At 44.0% G+C, this 16,176-nt stretch overlaps 1 long non-coding RNA gene across 1 annotated transcript; it reads left to right on the top strand.

Annotated features, from left to right (window-relative positions):
* Window positions 1-4,663: 4,663 nt before the first annotated feature.
* LOC147650028 (uncharacterized) lies at window positions 4,664-12,650 on the top strand. The gene is made up of 3 exons (XR_015277460.1): window positions 4,664-5,022; window positions 6,748-6,880; window positions 10,670-12,650. It is a non-coding gene; the product is annotated as an uncharacterized LOC147650028 (long non-coding RNA).
* Window positions 12,651-16,176: the final 3,526 nt, after the last annotated feature.

Here is a 16,176-nt window from a genome sequence, read left to right as displayed (position 1 = left end):
ACACCCAGTTTTCTGCACCATTCGAGGACAAGCACGGAGGTACCAGCATCAAGGTGAGGTTTTTATAACCTGCATGTATGGGTGACAGATAAATGCACTCATTTTTCCTGTTACCTGGCTTGCAGCAGTTTCTGTGGGAAGGTGCAGGATGCTGATTGCTCAGTGTGGTGAGAGCTGCTGGGAAGCTGAGGTGATGCTGTCCAGCAGCTTTCCTTATCCTCCTGAGCAACATCAGGGCAGATGTGGGAGGGCTGAACAAGAGCACAGCAAACCTGACAGCTCTAGCTCAGCCACCTTCAGACTGTGCCATTAAAGCTGCTCAGGTGGGTGTTCCTTCATCCCCTGTGTCAGAAGAGAAGAGGAGCATAAGCAAACTCGTTTTCTGTCTCTCCCACTCAACAGTTACCAAGAACACGTGTGAAAGCTGGATGCCCGAGCCGCTCCCTGCGTGCTGAGGTGGTGAAGAATTAACAACTTTGCTGGCTCAGTCAGGTCACTTCATGAGCATCAGAAAATCAGGCAGTGGACTGTGTTCCCCATCTGTCAGGAGAGCTACCAAACAGCTTTCAATTAATTATTTTTAGGAGGAATGCAGATTTTCTTCGCCTGGGACAGGGCTGCTGCAGGCCAGAGTCTGTGCTCCATAGAGCAGCGCTGTTCCAGCACAATCAGTGCAGCTCTGTCAGCCTGTGACAGCTGAGGATACAGCCTGAGCTTATTTTTGCTTAAGTCTTGTACAACAAAATATTTTAACACATGATGAGTGTTAGGTTTCTCGGTGGTTCCAGGTAATAATGAGATTCTGCTTCTGAACTGGGTAACTTTTGGTGTTTGAGTCTTCATCAGCAAGCTTGCAACTCTTCCAGCTGAACAAGTTGTGTATTTAATGCCTTTTTCCTGTAAGCCAGAGGAAATGGCATGCAATAGTTACAGAAATTAAAAAAAAGAATGATTAAACATGATAGGTTTAATGTGTAAAATCAAACCATGTATCCATGAATATGTGAGAAGACATTGAGAGGAAATACTCATTGTACAGAGCACTGCATGTGCAAGGCAAGCTTGTGCAACACCACCTGATTTAGGGCAGGAGCTTCCCAAGACAAGTTTTCAAGGTTCTCTTCGCTTGCACTGTCATTCTCAACCCCTCCCTTGCACACAGGCAGGCCAATTACTGGGAGAGCTCAGAAGTTTCTGTCACAACTCCAGCAGTTTCTCAAAACAAGTATCAGCTTAAAAAAGCATAGGAGGTTGAAACTGAAGAAAGCTACAGGGATATAGCTGGAGGGGAAAAAGGGAGGGAACATCAGTTGTTGACTTCCAAAGCAATTGTGGATATGGATTGCATGGAAGGCTTCTCATCAGCAGGGAGTCTGACAGGTCTATCAGGGGAGAGTTCATCTACTTCTGTAATACTAGTTATTTGAACAACTAGAGATCGATATAGTTTCTAGGGGAGATGCTGCTATTTATTGGGAAATAAGAGAGAAACACTGGTGAAAGTTTCCTCTCTGTTTCTACAGGAGGGCTGTGCATGTGTTTGCTGGCTGGGGCTCAAGCCTGGATGGCTACAGAGCCATGGCAAGCTGTGTGTGTCACCCACAGACCCCATGGCCTTGCCTTGTGCTCCCCAGAGCTTGGGGGTCACTCAGTGGGCAGTGGAGGGATGGGTCAGCACCTGGAGGAGGTCACTTGTGAAACAAAATTCAGCTCTGAATTTGGAACTGCCTCTGATGGGGTGTTTGGGCAGGGACCCACCCTCGGCTGCCTGTGAGTGATTCCCGTGGCCTGTGCTGCTTGCAGGCTCTCTGGGAACAGCCCTGTGTGCAGGAGCAGTGTGCTCTGAGCCCAGCAGGCACCCACTGCTCAAGGCCAGCAGCTCACTCCCATGCAGAAGGCAGAAATAGGTGGAGGGTGAATTTTCTGGAGCAAGGGAATCCATCCCATCCATTGCACTGTGTGACACTCCTGGCATGTCACCTCACAAAAGGGGGATGTGCAAGGCACTGCTGCCCTCCACCAGCTCATCCCACAAGTATCCATCATTTAGAACAACACACTTAGGATGTGGGCACTTCGGGATCTGATTAAGTCATGATTAGGGAAACAGTAAATGCTTCTGCAAGATGCATCATCAAAGCCAGGCAGGAACACTTCTACTCTGTTAGCAAACATACCTGCAATATCTTCACCTTAAATGAGCTATAAAGTTGTCTGCCTCCCCTTCACTGTTTACTTTGTGCTCTCGTTTTCTGCACATGCTGCAATATTTTGCTCCTTAAGAGGTGTGTGTGATAAGCTCATGAATAACAAATGAGGATTTATGTTTGTGGATTGTGAAATGATATTAACGTGACTATTACTTTTAATCTTTGCTTTTGAATGATGTATTGAGCTGCAGGTAATCCCAGAGGGATATTATTAGGGTCTGAGTATTGAAAATGTCTCCTTCTTTTGTCTTCCCTCCTATTAAGCGTGGAATTGAATGTAGAAAAGTGAAAGAAGTAGGACAAACACAGGCTCTCTGATTTAATGCCTTATTTTAATGTCTTAGACCCCTACTAGCTGTATCATCTAAGGGTGGGGGGACGAGGGAGAAAAAAGATGGGAAATTCTGAAATTCTAAACAAGCTACCTTTTTTGAGAGAAATTACAAAAGCCTCTCCATGCTGATCTTGATCTCCGGTAATGAACACTGAATTTGCTGTTTCCCAGTAACTTTCATTCACTTAAAAACCAAAATTTTCCTTGCTGTTTGGGAAGAAACAAATGCATTTTCTTCGCAGCTTCTGATTACCAGATCTGGGAGCTGGACTGAATTTTTCAGCCCAACATTTGCAATAATAGTAGACAAAAGCAAAGTGCTTGCAATTCTTTTGGAACAAAATTGAATACACTGTCTCTTCAAATTTACCCTTTTTTGGTTGACTGTGATAGGATGCTATTTCTTTAAGAGGACAGTTGTGTGAAGCTCTGCAGGACTGTAAATATGACAGTAAAAATACGATGTCTGGGATGGTTTCCTAAAAATATCCCCCCCTCCCTGCATACATATTTGTAAGTAAACAGAAGATCTTGCTATCTCTTGAAATCTACTGTTCATTTCACAACATCAACAAATGTTGGTTATTATATTTGCATATCAGTAATACTGCTGATAACTTACATTCCCACATTATTTTTGTACTTCTGGTGGTAGAAAATTGCTAGACAGGAAAGGAAGTTTGGGGACAGAAGGAGAAATACTTGATACTATTTAAATTCTCATTTCTCATTCAGATACACTTCTAATAAACTTATTTCCATGACATCCATCAAAACCAACTCTGTCCAACCTGCAGGGGTGTTTCAAACTTCCTAGAAACTGTACCTGGGATTTGCACTGGGGCTTCTGTAGGCAGCAGCTGATGAACCCCAGGGAGCAGGGCTGCTCCCAGAGCAGGACAGGAGGAGGAGGGAAGGGCAGGAGGGTGGAAGGACAGGAGGGTGGAAGGGCAGGAGGAGGGTGGAAGGACAGGAGGGTGGAAGGACAGGAGGAAGGTGGAAGGGCAGGAGGAGGGTGGAAGGGCAGGAGGAGGGTGGAAGGACAGGAGGAGGAGGGAAGGGCAGGAGGGTGGAAGGACAGGAGGAGGGTGGAAGGACAGGAGGGTGGAAGGACAGGAGGGTGGAAGGGCAGGAGGAGGGTGGAAGGACAGGAGGAGGAGGGAAGGACAGGAGGAGGGTGGAAGGACAGGAGGAGGGTGGAAGGACAGGAGGAGGGTGGAAGGACAGGAGGGTGGAAGGACAGGAGGGTGGAAGGGCAGGAGGAGGGTGGAAGGACAGGAGGAGGAGGGAAGGACAGGAGGAGGGTGGAAGGGCAGGAGAAGGGTGGAAGGGCAGGAGGAGGGTGGAAGGGCAGGAGGAGGAGGGAAGGGCAGGAGGAGGAGGGAAGGGCAGGAGGGTGGAAGGGCAGGAGAAGGGTGGAAGGACAGGAGGAGGGTGGAAGGACAGGAGGGTGGAAGGACAGGAGGAGGAGGGAAGGACAGGAGGAGGAGGGAAGGGCAGGAGGAGGGTGGAAGGGCAGGAGGAGGAGGGAAGGACAGGAGGAGGGTGGAAGGGCAGGAGGAGGGTGGAAGGGCAGGAGGGTGGAAGGACAGGAGGAGGGTGGAAGGACAGGAGGAGGGTGGAAGGACAGGAGGAGGAGGGAAGGACAGGAGGAGGGTGGAAGGGCAGGAGGAGGGTGGAAGGGCAGGAGGGTGGAAGGACAGGAGGAGGGTGGAAGGGCAGGAGGGTGGAAGGGCAGGAGGAAGGTGGAAGGGCAGGAGGAAGGTGGAAGGACAGGAGGGTGGAAGGACAGGAGGGTGGAAGGGCAGGAGGAGGGTGGAAGGGCAGGAGGAGGGTGGAAGGGCAGGAGGAGGGTGGAAGGGCAGGAGGAGGGTGGAAGGGCAGGAGGAGTGTGGAAGGGCAGGAGGGTGGAAGGACAGGAGGAGGGAAGGACAGGAGGAGGGTGGAAGGGCAGGAGGGTGGAAGGACAGGAGGAGGGTGGAAGGGCAGGAGGAGGGTGGAAGGGCAGGAGAAGGGTGGCTGCTCTGCTCTGCCCTGCTGGAGCTGACACAGGGCTGGGGAGAGCCTGCTGCAGAGGAAAAGAGGGTGACCAGTGTGGGTGGACCCCCTGCTTTTCCAGAGGCCACTGCTGTCCAGTCTGTGTCCCAGCAGCAGTCTGTGGGCCTCAGGTGGGGACTTGCCAGGACAACTGCCCTGAGTGACTGGAAAGTTCCCATTTTCCCTGGGAAGTGCTGGCTGCAGGAAAGCCTTCTGCAGTCTGGTCTGACAGGGCCACCCCAGCGTGCTGTGTCACCTGCTGTCCCCCCTCTGAGGGCAGGAACGCAGAGATGTCCCCAGGCACTGCTGGCATCAGCTCCTTGCCTTGCACAGGGTCACACTGCAAGAGCCACCAAGCCTTGCTGGAGGGCTGGGCATGGACTCCTGCCTCCCCTCCTGAGGGGGCTTCCAGCAAAAATACTGTAGGCAGCTCAGCTGCAGGTAATGCAGGTTTAGAAAAAGGGGGTGAAAAGCCTGCAATACTAGGGGGGGCTTGCAGTGGGTGGGAATTTAAATGTGGTGCCGAGCAGAAATGGAAAATCTGTGGCCAAGGCCCTGTGGAGCAGGGTCCCCCCTCAGGAGCAGAGTGACTGCAGGCCTGCAGCCCTTGTGCACTCACATCTCAGGACAGTCAGGGTGGATAAGGGTTAGGTCCCTTTGGTCCTTTCTAACCTTTACTCTCTGAGACATTTTAAATTTCAATGGGAATTCTTATTCTTAAAGCTCAGACAGTACTGTCCTTGAAAGCTGGTAGACCTAATTATGAGAGGCTTAGGGGGATGGTGAATAGATCATCTTCGCTTCTTGAGTTAATCTTGATATATAATGCATGGCAAATATTGTCTTGTTTCTTTTAAAAACCGTCAGTGAGAGGAAATTCCAGAGACGGGAAATGCAATCTTTCAAAGGATTAAGAGAGAACTAACTAACATGAACCAGATCATTAGCTTTGTATTTTCTGTTCCACCTTCTGATGCCCATATTTCACTCATGAGGATGAGTTGGAATGACTCCAAAAACTAAGTGGAAATTAATTTCTCAAAGGCTGATCTGAAAGTTAAAATGCATTTCAAAATCACTTGCTTTACAGATCCCATCCATTTGCCCTGAAGAAAGAAAAAAAATAATGCTTTTTGTAGCAACACAAAGTACAAGTTGAAATGAATATGGGTGAGGCACTGCAGGAGGCTCGGGGGAGGCAGCCAGGGAGCCAGGGCTGCTGTGAAATGGCACATCAGCCACTGGGAAGGTGTTTAACAGGTCTGAGAGACGTGTTTAAAGCAGAGGATTTTTTCAAGGAAGCTGGGAGGATGATGCAAGAAGGATTGTACACACTGTAATTTCCCCCCGAAATGTTAAGATATCAGAATTAGGTTTGTGAGGACACCCCCTATATTATGAAAACTACATTACAGAAAAATCATAAAAAAACCCCAAAGGTTTGATTTTATTTTCAACATTATGTTCTCTAACAGATACCATTTAAGAAGCTACTTTCAAATTGAGACCAACACTGATAAAGTGTTAAAATTCTTTTCTTCCTTTAAAACATGATTGTTGTGATACATAAACTGTAATCTTTTTAAAATAATAAACTTATGGAAGGTTTAATTACTGCACAATCTTTTTTTTTTTTTTTTGGTGACAAAGAGCTGCTTTGCAGAAGGTTCCACACAGCTCTTTTGCAACTGGCTTTAACATGAGCAATTTCCACTGCAAACAAAAAAGGGAGAGGTAATTAATTGGGTGTTCTACTCTGTTAGGAGGATTCTCTTCTGAACATATCTGAGCTCCAAATAAACACAGCAGAACTGCAGTGAAAGTCGGGCTGCTGTGAGATCTGATTCTAGGCTCAGCCTCAAATAATGTCCTTCATTTTAAGGCTGAGAAATAAAGGGTAAAACACTGGTGCTTTGAGTTATGAACACACTTCAGATCTTTGCTGATCTATGACATGAGACTAATGATGATAAATATTGTGAAAGTGATTAAAGCACGGTTGCACAGAAATGCATTTGTATTATTAATATTAGGTAATTAAGGTCCTTGCATTCTTCCCAGCTATTATTACAGTTAGGTAAGAGGAATCACAGTGATACCTTCATTTCCAGAAGTGCTGAAAACCCTCTTGTGCCACTCTTTCCCATGTGCCATGATTCCATTTAGCATCTCCAGACAGTCACAGGGCAGCAGAACAGCAGCATAAGTCAGCTGGTTCCATATCTGTCCTGCAGATCAGCTTGGAAGGGATTTCTCTTGGCACAGCATAGGGAAGAAAGGATCAAGTACTGCAAATAAGGTATGAATCATTTAATCCTGACACTTTGTACTGTGATTCATATTGCAAGTGAAAGTATGCCTTGGGGTAAATAAAATGCTGACTCTGCAGGAGGAAGTGTCAAAATCAGTGTGGATTTTAATAGCACTGGATGTTAGCACTGACATTTCAGTGTGACTGACTTGGGAGATGAGTTACCACGTGCCAATCTAACTGAGAAAAATGCCCACTAAATCAGAGCTAAAGACTGAGTGGGAGTGACTGGTTCCTTCCTCCTCTGGGGAAGCACCAGAGAGCAAGAAGGCAGGCTAGCCAAACTCTCTAGAGAAATTATTTGTACCAGTGTAGAACTGAAGTTTCCAGAGCTGCTGTGTAAACTTCTTTCTTAAAGTTTAACATAATTTGAAAAATAAAATGTACCATTAAATGTATCCATTAAAAACTCCCCTTTTTTCCAGTCTTTAAATGGGTATTTTCATCCTGTTCAACCTATTTGCACTGAGCTAAAGCAATAATTGGTAATGCTGCTTTTGGTTCAGTGTTATTCTGGACAAATTATGGCAATTATCTAGATCACAAATATATGTAAAACTCTCTGGTACTCTCTGTAATTGCTCTTGAAGTTCAAATGCCTGATGTTTAATATGGCCTATCCCATTAAATATTGTTCCAAGTAAAGTCAAAGGCAAAAGTCCCGGTGACCTCAGTGATGGAGGTTCACACCCTTAGATTTGGTTCATCTTCGTTCAGAGGGAGATTTTGTTTTCTTTTAATTCACTAGGTGGTAGCAGTGTACAAACTGTGTTGTGTGGGCTAAGGTTTTTTTTTTCCCCTAGTTCTAATCAGACTTGCTTCAGGACCTTCCTTCAATTCCCAACCCATCATTTCTTAGTCTTGCACTGAGTTCTTGAGGGGAAAGGAGACAAAAGGTTTTAAACACCCTTCTGAAGGGATGCCAAAACTTGTGCCTGCAGATGTTTTCTTGTGATGGCAGAAGTCACAGTGTGTTGGAAGGGAACAGCTACTGCTGGTCAGAGAATGACATCAACATCTGAGGCTTAAACACTTCCATCCAGCCAACATATGCAAAAAGAACAGCAAGACATTAAATCTCTACTAGTTCTGTACCCCTTCCACCAGTTTTTACTGAATTCCCTGCAATGTGTCAGGGTAGGTGATTAAATGAATGTCCATTATTGTTGCAGTCAGCCCTGGGAAAGTCCCTGTGTTCAGCAAGGGGCAGTCTAGCTGAAAATAGGCAAGAGGACTTGGGCTTCCAAACTACTAATCTAGGTAGGGTTCTTGCTGAGTGTAATCCATATTTTTCAGCAGTGGATGTGCAGATTAATGAGAAGCTGTCATTTGAAACAGATGTTGCTGTTTTGTTCACTTTTATCGTGCCTAATACACTGCACATTCTGGGATTAACCTCCTATCTACATGCTGCTACATGAGCATTAACCATTTCCTGGCAGAGAGGAAGGGAGGATTAAAAACCCCCTGTGTGCAGCCTTTCTCCAGAAACAAGACATTGCCTTCAGACAGCCAGGTATAACCTGTGACATTTCACTTCTACCACTACCATGCCCTGTCTTTTCAGTGACAAAGGCCAGCCCTGACTGGTGCTCTGAGGGAGCTGTGACACAAATGTGCCACTGAAAAGGCTCCTTCCTGCCAAAGTGCTCCTCAGCATCTCTCCAGAGAGTCTGTGTCCCCCTGGCTCCTCATCTACCCCTGCTCACCCCTTCTCTCACAGTTTGTTCTACTGCTCAAGATCTGCTGGGGGCTGGGGTCTATTCCAGTACCAGGTTTGCCCAAAAACTAACTCCAGAGAAGGTGCTGTGCTGCTGTGGATTACCTCTGGTTTGGGAACACAGCTTATCAAGCACACAGGGAGCTCCTCTCCAGGGCTGGTCCTGCCTCTCTGTCTGAACAACCCTGGTCAAGCAAGCTGAGCTCTCACCTGGGGCAGCAATTGAAACTAGATCAGCGTTTTTTAAAAGCATGCAGCTCTACATTTCATCCCTAATGCTCTACTGCAATAGATTAGGGATGGATGAATGATGGACATTTGTAGGGGTCTATCAGAGGGACATTTTTAGCTAAAAACATGTGATGCTAAGTAAGATGAAGATATTTATGTACTGGTAGATAATGGCCAGAAGTAGCAGAGATATGATGAATACAACCCTCCAGTGAGTAGCAAGAACTAACTGTAGTTATCCAATATCTCTGTCTGATCCTGGTGGGATGCAGATAGGAGCCTTATCAGTAGCTAAAACAGAGTCCTGACTGAATCAGACAGCCTGACACTGGCATCACTTTGCAGAAGTTGCTCTACAGAAAGCTTGCAGCAAGTGTTATTTTCTGGTAGTACAATGAAATAAATCCAGGGGACATTTGCAGGAGAGCTTTCACAATTCCTCCAGGCAATGACTGTGGAAGAGACACTGTAATATAAGTACACTCTTGCTTTGTGCAAAGTGTGGTGAGACAGGCAGAATTAACATTGATGGGAGAAGGAACACTCAGATTTCATCAAGATGTTTAAATGTCTGATGTCATTTTGCCAATTTGAGTGGCTGAGTGGCAGGAATATACTGGGTTTTGAATGTTATTTTTGGCAGAAAATGAGATACTGAATTTTTAAATGCTCATGCAAATGCAAATAAAAAAAAAGTCGTTGTAAATGGGTGTCATATCTTAATGAACTGTCCATTTTCTAAGTCTTTGTATAATACCTTGGGTAATGTGAAACTTTCATAGTCAGGGTGACAAAATAGTCCTAAAATATATGATAGAGATGATGATAAAACAAGACAGACAAGATCAGATTTCCATTTTCTTTTGGTCCTTGTTATTTCATAATTACTAATAAAACTTTCAGACTGAAGGTCTCAATCTAAAACTTCAGCTAGGAAATGATTCACACCTGGAAAGCAGCAAACAAAGTATTCCAGTTTGTGTTGCAAACACGTGAATGAGAGGATAGCAGGCTGTATGCTGATTCTGTGCCACCCTAATCCTACAGCTATCACTTAGGAATTAATAAAACATACAAGGCTCTCTTGCAGCTCCATCCCTGCTGGCTGCTGCTCTGGTGATACATTGCAATAATATGCCAGTGATAATATTCCAGTAATAAATGATGGCAATATTCCATCAGATCCTCATCACTCCAGTCATGCACTGTGGCCATACATCAGCAGGCAATGGAGTTTAGGCATTAGTGGAAGAGGCAGATTTTGTTGTACATCCTCTGAGCACAGGGTTTGTCACAATGCAGCACGTGGCCATGGAATGGAGCAGGGACTGCACATGGAATGGGTACTGCAGGAATGGGCTCTTCTTCCTCATTGAATACTTAAAATCTAAAGGGAATGTGGGAGTGCAAACCATCACAGATTAGGATCACAGCATCATTTAGGCTGGAGAAGACTCCTAAGACCATGGAGTGATGGAACTGCTTGGGAATCAGCTCTCCAGGTTTTCAGCATCTGCACTGCCATGTGAGGGTGTTGGGTGACTGCCTCTGTGTGGTATTAATGCAGCAAAATGATGTGTAGGGCCCTGGCATAATAGGTCAGGGTCAGGAGGCTTTCAATTTAATATGTGACTGTTTCTCAGCCTGTTCCTAAGGCAGTGATTGCTGCCAGAGGCCTTGTAAACTATTTTGGGAGTGCCAACCAACCCTGCTGTAATAATGGTATGATATTACACCTGATATGCATGCAGATGGACAAGTAATTGGAGGAGAAAATTAGAGATATTTCTCATCCCTAATTATTCTTTATTTCTTTCATTTGGCAGCTGTCTTCACAGGAAGCTTATACAGATGCAAGTCATCACAGCAGTGACATTTTCTCTGGAGCCTTCTCAGATGACATAATTCATAGACAACTCTTCAGTGAGATCCCCTGAAGAACTGATGCATCCCAGCTCCCAAACAGTGATGTGACTTTGGGAAGTCATGCTGAATCACCTGCCTACAAGCAGGTTTAAGCAGAAGAGAAGATTTTACTTTGGAAGCCAAAGCAGCAATACCTGGAGGGTTGAGGGAAGAGACTCCATTTTGGTTAGCAAAGTGCAGTTTCAGATGTTCAGTTTTGATGACAACTGGCCAGAGAATTAAGCTGTGCACTTTAAAGATTTTTCTTAGCCTCTCTGATACTGAATTTCTCCAGAGGAATTCAGTACCAGCCAGCTCTGTGATCAATAAGTATGCTATTGATGGAAAGTGAGGGAAGGACTTAGGGAATCATTAAAGGTCAGCTGGTTTGTCCCTAAAGCTCAAATGCTCAGCATCTGTTTACCTCCTAAGAGTCACAGACTGAGGCAGTGAAATGCACCCAGGAAAGAGGTTGGATTTTGTATGGCTAGCTGAAATCTGTATCTCCTAGCACTGAAGAATATTAATTTCCAGGGTCTGATCATGAGGAACCAAATTAGCCACTTCTGCTTCCATTGTTCTTTGATGCAAAACATGTAAGATTGTTTTATTTGAGTTCAATTGAAAAACCCCAAGTCAAGCAAATCATCACTCACAAAACTTGGAGCACTACAGTTTCATCACCCAAAATGCTGCTACTGTAAATTTGGTTCAAAGATTGCATCTTTTAGTAAATTATAAATAAACTTTTCAGGATACTGTTGCAATAGTCAGTGCCACATGCTGCAAAAAAAAGGTAATTAGAAGGAAAGAAAGTGAGGAGAGGTGAGGATCTCTGAGTGGAACATGCATGTTGTAACCCTGCAGAGCACCCAGAGCCACAGGGGCAAACTGCAGGTGCTGCTGGGCTTGGAACATTTTGTCTGCTTTATTAACTTCCAGGAGTGATAGTGGAACTATAGCCTGAGATGGGAAAAATATCCACCTCTAATATAAAGATTGCTGGTGATGAAAACTATCAAAACCTTCCTCAAATTGTTCCTCTGCTTAGGAAACATCGCTGTTAGCAGCCTGAAATACATGTCAGGAACATACAAAATTTAGGTTGCCTAAAGTTGAAGCAATTTTGGTTCTACCACAGATTTCCTTGTTCAGCAGAGGTTTCTGCTTTCTGGTGGCTTTTACCTTTCCAGTTATTTACTCTACAGCCAAGTCATTGTGTGCCTTTCTATTCTGTTTGACCTTTAGTACACCTATTGATTTATTTTCTTTTAAACTTCCCAAGTCCATGGTTTTATTTTGTCAGCTATATAGCAATGTTTTCCTGAAGCCTTAGTGTATTTATTAAATGCTCTTCCTAAGTGAACTAGGCTAATAATCTAAGATCACCTTGAGCAGGTGTATTTTCCATCCTTGATCAGCATTAACAGCAGCATGCATCTTCCAGTCTCTGTTAATTGAATTAAATATGAGCTTTTCCTTTGTTATCCCATACTGAACTCAGCCTGTCAGGCTCTGTTGTCTCAGCCACCTTGCCCATATTTTTTAATGAACTAACAAGGAACTAGCATTTTTAAAGTTTTCTGGAATTCTCTCCTGTCCATGGGTTACTGAAAAATGAGCATTACCTGCCAAAAAAGCTTCTCAGCCAGCTGTGTTAAAATTCCTCTGTGCAAATTACCCAGAACTTCTGATTTAAGTATGTCTAACTACAGTAGCTGTTGATTAATATCCTCTTTAGTTACAGTAGGACTAGGAAGTATATTACCATCATCATCTAACAAATACTTCATCCTTTCCTCCAAATACAGAATAGACATATTTATTGATTTTTTTGGTTTTTTTTTTGCATTGTTGCCAAATAAAAAAGAAGTATCTGTTGTTTCTGTTTGGGAACAGACCTATCGCTCTCTTTCAAGTGTGTTTTTTTCCACTGCAGAAATGTTTTGCAAGAACTGTTCTCTTATTAATGTTCTCAATGACAACATTTTTGTTTTTGTTGTCAATTAACTATCCTCTTTTACTACTGCATTTGGTTTTTTTGTCCTTATTGGTAAGACTTTTATGGCTGCATTCTCTTCCTACTGCAGAAGTTTTTGATTTATTATGCTGAGTTTATTCTGTTGTGTTTTTACAGAGATATAGCCTTCTTTCTCCTGTTAAAATAAGATATCCTTAAGTTGTTCTTACAAAGCTCTCATATTTTCTGCCTTATTTCCTCCTTCCAGCTGATCTTGCTCATAATGCTTCTTGCCTTTAAAAAGCCAACTTTCTTAAGGCACCACTGTATTCGGTACCAGCTCAAACTTCATTTTCCTCACATATAGCAATATTAGTTGAATTATTACCCCTCACATGTCAATAATGAAGACAAGATTGGTACTGGGTGTAGGTATTTCCCCTTTATTCAAAACCACATCTAAGCTAGGCAAAAATTACACATAAAACTGACTCATTCACTCCTAACTCTGAAGTATTCCTTTCTGGGAAAGGTTCCTCATCTTTCCTACGGGAAAGACCTGGCTGCAGAGCTAAACCAGGAGAAATGTCAGCCTCACCAGAGGAGTTTTATAGCTCCCTGTGGGATATGGCAAATCACTCCAGCTGGGCCCAGGCACAAATTCCCCCTGCCTCCTCCTTCCCCCATGGCAGGGTTCCCTGGCAGTCCCTGAAATGAGGACAGGCAGCTGTGAGGTGTCCTCTGCCAAGGCAAAGAACATTAACTCTCTTCTGATCACCTGTCTGATGGGGAGTGTAGGGCTTAGGAAGGAATCATTCTCTACCCGTGGGTTCTACCCCAAGGTTGCCTGGTGTCAAGGGAAAGCTCTCAGTGAGTTCTGCACTGGGCTGGCTTCCAGTCTGTGCTAATGGTGAGGTAAAGGATCAGAGCTTGGCTTTTTAGAAGGCTGCATTTTGCATGTTCCTTTGCAGTTATTCACTCAGCTGCTGGCCAAGAGCACAACCTGCTTTAAGGGTTTGTATCTGTGCGGAGCAGTTTTGGGCTCTCGCTTTTTTGAGGCAGAGAAAGAGCTGACGTTCCCCATTTCCCCCTCTCCTCACAGCCCAATATTATACTCTCAAAACAAAACTCCTGTTCAGTCTGAGACCCTGGAATAAAACATCTCCAGACTGTTTTCCTCCCTTGCACTTTACTCATAGCTGCTGTAATTGAAGCTGGTTAATGTGCAGAGGTTTCGTTAGGCAATTAACAGATCCAATTAGGGCCGAGTTCAATATCTGTTCTACTGCTTTGCAAGGACAAAACTGGCTTACATCTTAACTGATTAGAGAGAGAGAAAAAACCCAAATCTTTCAGCAGCTCGTTCCCAGTGCATCATTCCTGTGTCTGTGGAAGTGCTTGAGTGTGTGGCTGTGTCTCCAGCAGGTGAACAGCAAGGCAAACCCCAGAGGGACACTCAGTCCCTTCCCTGTGGGACAACGAGTGCTGCCACTCTCCCACTGGTCACACTGGGGTCACACACCAACCCCTGTGGGGGAAACATCTCTCCTGGCCCTTTGCAGTGCCCCTAGAGCTGCCCCGAGTCACGGTGTGCCCAGCTCTGTGCTCCCCTCTGATCTGGGGTCCTGGTCTGCTCACTCTGCACAGCTGGAACATCCCATCCCACCCAGCGTGGAGTCAGGCTGAGCATCCACATATGTCAAAAAATATTAACAAAGTTCTCTATAGCTGCTCTTCCCCCTCTTCATCCAAAACAAAAACAAAATAAAATTCTGTCTATTTTGAGCTTAGGCTCTAGGCTTAAATAGTACATATACATGAACTTTCACCATGTGATTCTGTATTTTATAAAACCATGGCAAAGAAAATATACTGATTGCTTGCCAGATTCCTCCCCCTCAGTCCTGCTCCTGACACTGGGAGCTTGTTGTAGAGCCAGGAATATTCCATCCCTACAGCTAGGCTTTGACAGTAGCTTCCTTTTGTGATTGCAAGTGAGCCATAAAAGAGAAAAAAAACCAACAAAAAACCAGGAAAAGTTACAGCAAATTAATAAGTCTGTTTTGCTGAATATGTTATTTCTATTAAAATTTTAAAAGAGTTTCAAGTGACAGTAAACGTGGTCCTTTTTTAGAATGGTTTCCATAACACTACACAACAGTTGCCAATGGCACTTATGCCTTGTCGTGCATACACACAGTTATTTAGCTGACAACAGTGTTTAAGCTATTAACCAAGATAATATTGCAACTGTTATGCAATGGTAAAGCTCTCACTTGAAAGAAGTATTTGGGGTTTTTAGCTGAAAGTTGACTTTTTTTCCATATTCATTTATATTTGTTTTATTAGAAATGTATAATTTAATGTAATATTCAAGGCCCTTAGGGTATACACTCAGTTACCTATAAAACATTCATGCACATTGAACACTTTCTTGGTGCCAGTTCTTGGCTTTGTACATCTGCTGTACAATACTGAGTATTCTAACTAACAACATGCCGCTGCCTTAATTGAGTTTAGGTGTTCGAGTCATTTATTTAAATTTAGTAGTGTGAATAATTTATTTCAATTTACATTTTAATTATTTTACCCACTTTTTTGGGAGTAACCTCATTTTCTAGCTTCTAAAAAAATAATCGGCATATGTTTACTGCAGCAACATTCACACTTACTAAATTCTCTGAGAAGTTTAGTTCCAAACTGAGAAATACTAATGAATTATTCATACTCCAGGCACTAGCTGGAGTTGAATTAGGATGTCCAGATCTAAAAGAGACCTGGCCTTCTAGAACCCCACATTCCCTAAAGCTCCCTAAGATTTGTTTCTCTGCTATGGCTAGTTGAACTAAGCTGGATTGAAGTATAAAGTGTGAATATTTCTGCTGTCAATATGGATTTTTTTTTTATTATTATTTTCTTATTACTCATATGTGCTATTATTTATTATCTGCAATTGGCCAGTTTATTGGGATATTATCATGGCATGGAGTTCTTTGTGCTCTCTTCCCCATCTAACTAATAGAAGGTGAGGTCTTCCATTTCCAGCCTTTCCATTTCCAGGTGCTCACTCTATTTAGGGGTCTCACAGGTGAGGAAATGGAACACCAGCATCTCATCTGTGGCACCCTCAGCCCTTCCCCAGGGTGCCCAGAGCTCCAGTGGGATTGCTTGTGAGTTTGGGAGAACTGCAAGGAAGTCCAAGCTCTAAGGACTTATGTCCTCAGAAATAAACAGGGAATTTGCTGGAAAACCAGCAACAATTTAGAAAGCATTATTCATTTATTCAGCTAATTGCTCATTCTCATAAAAATCTCCTTGCTTTAAAGGTGGGCCTGATTTTAGAGGGGCTTAAGATCCACAAGCATACCCAGCATCTGAATCCAGTTCTTGCGGAACATCTCTCCCACTGGCACCTGCCTGTACAGGTTTCAAAGTGTTAACAGGACAAACACTGTCCCCATTTTGTAG

The sequence above is a fragment of the Cyanistes caeruleus genome, chromosome 17, assembly GCF_971803275.1.
Source record: "Cyanistes caeruleus chromosome 17, bCyaCae1.hap1.1, whole genome shotgun sequence".
Taxonomy (NCBI): Eukaryota; Metazoa; Chordata; class Aves; order Passeriformes; family Paridae; genus Cyanistes; species Cyanistes caeruleus.
This window is presented reverse-complemented; position numbering and strand designations above follow the sequence as displayed.